We start from the raw sequence: 6,002 nt of genomic DNA, 5'->3' as shown, positions 1-6,002 counted from the left end.
CTCATGTGCTGCACTGACATAGATATAGACTCTGCAAATATTAAAAGTGAAAATGCACAAAAATTAGACTTTATGGATGTGCAAGTATTTGCTGAAAAAGTGCAGTAAATACCCTCATAGACGTTTACACTATGAAGGGCATCCATAGTACCTGTCAGTATTTAAACCACTGGCAAGTGAAGTGAATAACACTGATTATCTTTTTACAATGTCACCTGGAAAAGTTGTGAGATGTAACTCTGCAGATGAACAGTCATTAACGAGAGTGAGACTGTCATGACTGGACAACTGGGTCAGAGCATCACCAAAATGGCAGATATTACCAGGTTTTTCCAGCATCCAGTGATTAGTGTGTACCAAACGTGGTCAAAGAAAGGACAACCGGTGAACTGGTGACAGGGTCATAGGCAGCGAAGACTCATCAGTGTGTCTGGTGATGTCTGCAGATGATGTCTGCACAATAGAAAAAGAAGTAACAGAAACAGAGTGCATCTCATAGACCAGTCAGAGTGGAGCACAGAGCAATGGAACGTGGATGAATCCCACTGTGGTGCGTGCAAGTTTACCTGGGAAAGAGAAGGAGGCAGGATCTATGAGAAGAAAGCTACCAGGTGGAGGTAGTGTGATGCTGGGTATTGCTCTGCTTGGACACACTGTGTCCTGGTACTCATAATGATGTTACTTTAATCTCTACCATCTATCTAAGAGCTCAATACAACTGAGCATCTGAAACAGGGGTCAGGGGGACCTACACTACAGGCAGGTACTTTTAATTAATATAGATTCATACATAGGACACATTCATATTGGTTAATACTAATGGTAAGCCAGCAAGTAAGACTTAACACTTCACATGAAAGCTATAACTTTCCACATCCCTCTGTGGCTGTTTAAGCTCCTTTACTGGGCATGTGAGACCACAGAGTGAACTGAGGTAATCTGCCAATCACTGTCATCCTCTAATGGGAGTCGATTTAGCCAGGAGACTTTGTGGCTGTGTATCACACCTGTGCACGTAAGAGGTTTCCCAGGATAGTGCTAATAAGGAGATTATCGTGCAGGGAGGGACGTCTTCTGCATGTGAGACATGCAAGGAATTGAGGATTAGGCTTCGTTAATCGCTCTGCGCAGACAACAAGTGCAGACACTCAGCGGCACGGGAGAGAGGACACGAAGCTTGGACAAAAAGAGCAGAAAAGCCCGTAAAGGTGAATAAATAACCATCAAAGATGTCCAAGGACAAGCTGGAGAGCCTGGTGAAGCGTATGGAGGAGACACTGTCGGAGATGGAGCAGCTGAAAACGCACTGCGGAAGGCAGAGCGAGGAGCTGAGCCAGCTGGTGGTGGAGCTCCGGCGAGAGAACCAGGAGCTGGTGGAGAAGTACAACCAGCTCGCTGTGGAGATGAAGGAAGCCAAGGAAATTATAGAACAGCTACAGGACACAAAATATGCCTTCAATGCAAAAGAAAGGCAAGCTCAGAAGCTCAGCAGGCAGCTCTGAGGGCCCACATGCAGAGTGGGAACCCGATGTGACCCAGTCCTGTAGGAAAACCAGACTGGAAGGCGAATGGAAAAAGAACAAAGTACTGCTCGTTGAAGATGATGTCTAGAATCTGGGTGGGCATGCAAAATAAACTGGGCACAGCTGTTTCCTTTAACATATTGAGTGAACATATGTGTACATTTAATGCCTGCGGCAGAGTGGCTGTAAAGCTTAGTAATTTGAATGTAACTTAAATCCTGTGGCTTAGAGTCCTTTTAAAGCTGCAACAAGACTTAATGACCAGGAATAAAAACCGAAAGTCTTTAAGACATGTGGATGTGGAATGTGTGGACTTGAAAATGGGTGAAGATTATGCACAGAGTAGAATTATGCTCATTAGATTTCTATAATTAAAACAACATTCCTGGAAGCTAAGATACACTTCCCTGTAAAGTTATTACAGGATAAAAGCCACTGGATATTATTTTTAAGTGGGTGGTCAGCTATTTTTGGTTGTGTCAAGGACTAAAAATAACTTGCTATCCCTCCCGCCCACAGAAAGAGTGCAAATACAAGAAAAACAGAGAAAATGTGCTTTGATTTGTTGTTCAGCATGTTTAAATTCTAAACATCTTATGCATATAAGACTGACAGTTGCTTGTGTTAAGGCTTTTTGCATCATGTTAATTTACAATTTTAATGGTTTTACACTGCATAAAAAAACTGATGTAGTCAAACATGTGCATTAAACATGCATTCTTTCTGAAAGCCAGCAGGTGGCGACTTCACTGATTTTGAAAGGAAGTCCGATTGTATAAAAGGTTCTGAGAAATGAGCCTGATTTTCACTTGATTTGTTTCCTCTGTAAAGTTTTAATTGCTAGTTTAAAGTCTCAAGGAGCACAACCTCATGATCATTTTCAAGTTATAGTCATATTTAAAGCAAAACTAACGATATATCAGGGTACGCGTTAGGGTGCGGTGACTTTGTAATTGCTCTCATCATGTATTGTTTTTGGGGTTTCAGTCAAATCCACCCTTTGCCTACTTTTAACAAACCCAGATAGGGATGATCACCACAAGGCTTAAAATCAATCCACAGAAACAGTCTGTGGGCGTGGCTGACGTAGCCTTAAGCCTTCTCAGGCAGAGCGAAGGAGCAGACTCAGTGCTGACAGCTATACAAAAAAATCTTTCTCTCTCAAATCTATTTTGTGGCATTTTGTTGTTTTCTTGTACTTTTGTCCATAAGAGTAAAATTCCATACAGCTGTTTTGAAAAACATTTGACCAACTACATCTCTGCTGACATCTTGTGAGACAGAAATGACACACGTGTGCCTAGATTTTTAAAAAAATATTCCACAACTCTGACTTCAAATCATCTTCACCTGTTAATGTTCAGTTAATATATTCTACAGAACACATCAGGGACTTTAATTTGCCCTGAAATCTGAGCTCACTGCCATGAACCACAGCACAGATCTTCAAACATGCACTGAGATTCATGTACTGTAGGTTTAAAACTCATGTCACAGGTGGCCTTTTGCCTCCCACAGCAGGCACATCGCTGCCTTCAAGGACAAAACATATTCAAGATGATGAAGGACATTATTGTAAGATAACAGCAGGAGACTTCAGTCACTGAGGTTTGCATTTTGCTTGTTTCACCTGACTGCATCCTGACTTTGGATCCTCTCTTCGATATTCCTCACAAGCTTTCTCAGTAGTTGAAATCCAACACTAATCAACGCTCTGATTGTGAGTATGTACAAAGTGAGTGGTACTGCAAAAAGTTCCTTTAACTCTAGAGAGTTTTGCAGTGTTGAAACTGTAGAAGATATCAAAATTGTTTGGATTGTAAAAAAACTTTAGGAGGAGTACAATATAGATAAAAAAAAGGCCAGTTCAAAGACATTCGTCATCAAATGAAAGCATGTTGGAACAAGCTTGTGTAGCATGCTTTCTTCCAATGACAACAACTCTGAGCTGCTTTGTTAAGAAGAGTATTAGTAATGACCATGTACCAAATGACAGTCAAGGTGATTTAAAGAGTTTTTAATTTAATTAAAGTGCACCTATTACCCTTATTTTAGCTCAATATGTTTTTTGTCATCACTCATCCGAGTCACTTCGTCTCAGCTGTCTGCAGGTTTCCTCAGCCTTCTAAACAGTACATTTGCACAATAACTGGAACCAGCCCACTGAATGAGCAATGGGCTCTGAAATCACTTCCTTGATCATTATTATGCAAAATTGTCGTGACTATTCAACCTCATTTTTCATCCACGGTTTCTGAGAGTAGCACTAGCTGTGTTGTTGAGTTGTTGAGATATATAAGTCTGAAAATGTATATATATATCAAACATTATCGCAACGAGTCCTTTTGCTTTTGATGGTTTAAAGTATATACGTTTACCAAAATAGGCTGCTGTGGTCTCTTTAAACAACGGCCTTACCAGTGATAAAATAAAAGCACGGTTGTGCAGTGTATAGGAAGCATGTTATTGTAAATGTCATACACTGGATTGAAGACACAGAGTCTTGAGAGCTATAACTAGGTGGTATATTTGATTTGGACCACAGGAGGTTACTCGGTGTCTTGTTGATGGTCCACTGAATTTAAGCAGAGTGAGAGGTGTGCCAGTTTGTTTTGTATTGCTTTATTATTCAGACATAAAAACAAAGAAAAACCCCCATTATACTCGTCTACTGTATTTTCATTACGATGATATATGGTATACACACACCCGTATTGTACAGACAAAAAAAAATATATAAAATAAAACACATTCGTCTAACATAGTAACGTGTTTCTGAAAGGAAGCCTACTATAACTCCTACCCGCCAACATCTTATTCCCCATTTACCTATGCTCTCATCACATTACCATACACAAGATTTATCAACAAGGCTGCACAATTGGTATAATTAAATACGAGTTGAATATTTATAATACAATGGGTGATGTCTTTTTCAAATCAATCTTCCAAGAGCATTTTCGAGTGTCTTTATGAACTTGCCAATTCCGAGCATTGCAATCGTAAGCTATTCCACATTTTACTCCATAAAATTTCGCAAAGGTTTTAACTTTGACGTGCTTTACGAATCTTCGACAATTTACCCTTACATAGTCTCCTCCTGTCTAGCTCCTCTGGGTAGTTTGCGAAAAAAAAATAGGTAACTGTTCTAATCATTCTTAGATTTGAGAAGCACTCGTCTGGCTTCAAATTTAAATAGTTTCATTTAAGAGAAAAAAGCGCTTTTTGGAGCCAAAGATCACAACAAACACTCAGGAAGGTTCTGGTACCACAGTTCTTCTACAAAACAAATGATGCATGTGAAAGCTGGCTCAAAACACTATCACCCCAAGCTGTATTTTACGATCCAACATATAATTAGATGTTGTGGAGTTTTCACATTGTGGTTGGGAAAAGAAGTGGGACGGAAAAAAAAAAAATCATGTTACATACTTGGAGATGTTTATAGATCTGGTTTTGCATTTAAAACCCAAAGGAAAAAAACAACAACCTTTTTGTGCTCGTATCTTCTAGTTTTAACGTTTTCAGTAAGTTTTGAAAATTAAATCACCAAATTCTACAAATAGACTGTGTTTTTGTCAAGTTTGAAATCAGATTTAAGAGTTATAGAGTTTAAAAATGTTCACCAATTTTACTGGAGCCCAAGTAACACTGGACAATGACTGCTATGATTGGACAACAAACGCCAGTGTAATTTGACAAAACTGTTATAGGTATATTTACTGCGGTTAAAGCCTTGAATGTTTTGGTGCTATCAAACTACACAGGTGTCTTTTTTAGTTAGTTTTCTTCAGTCTGTTTTTCCTTAAACTGTAAGAATTGGGTGATTGTAATTAAGATGACCTCTTTTTGTTTGAGTAGGAGGTCATCAAAACACTTTGTTAGACATATGTCTGTTAAATTGTTTTGATTATGAAAAAAATGTAAAAAGAAAAAAAAGAGGAAAAAAAAATCGGACTTTTGAATTATTGACAGCAGTTTTCAGTGTACATCTTGACGGATTGTGCGGTAATAAGTTGGATATCTGAAACTAAAGAAAAGGATTTTCATGTTTTGTAATTTGTGACTTCTTTTTTCTATATTAGTCTACTTGGATTTCTGTTACTGCAGTTCTCAGTAACAGACCACACAACCGTACAGAGAATTTAGCATAATGTACAATTTTTCTTCTGAAAAAGGAAATCTATATTTGATGTAATTGTTTTTTTTTTGAATGTCTTTGGCTGTTTCTCTTCTCAGGCGCAATTTCTCAAGATATAAAGAGGCAAAAGAAAAACACAAAGATTAAACCAACACATTCCTGCTGAACATACAATGCAGGGAACATTTGGGACCTATTTTCAGTTTTATAATTTGTAACTGAGCATTTAAAATAGAGCCACGACTTTGGATGATTAACTCTGTGTTACATGTTCGGTATTACATGTTCGGTGGGTACAGTGGGGGAGCATGATAATAACGCGTTTGGTTACAGCAAAG

This window comes from Simochromis diagramma, unplaced genomic scaffold (genome assembly GCF_900408965.1).
Source record: "Simochromis diagramma unplaced genomic scaffold, fSimDia1.1 OVJJ01000304.1, whole genome shotgun sequence".
NCBI classification, from domain to species: domain Eukaryota; kingdom Metazoa; phylum Chordata; class Actinopteri; order Cichliformes; family Cichlidae; genus Simochromis; species Simochromis diagramma.
This window is presented reverse-complemented; position numbering follows the sequence as displayed.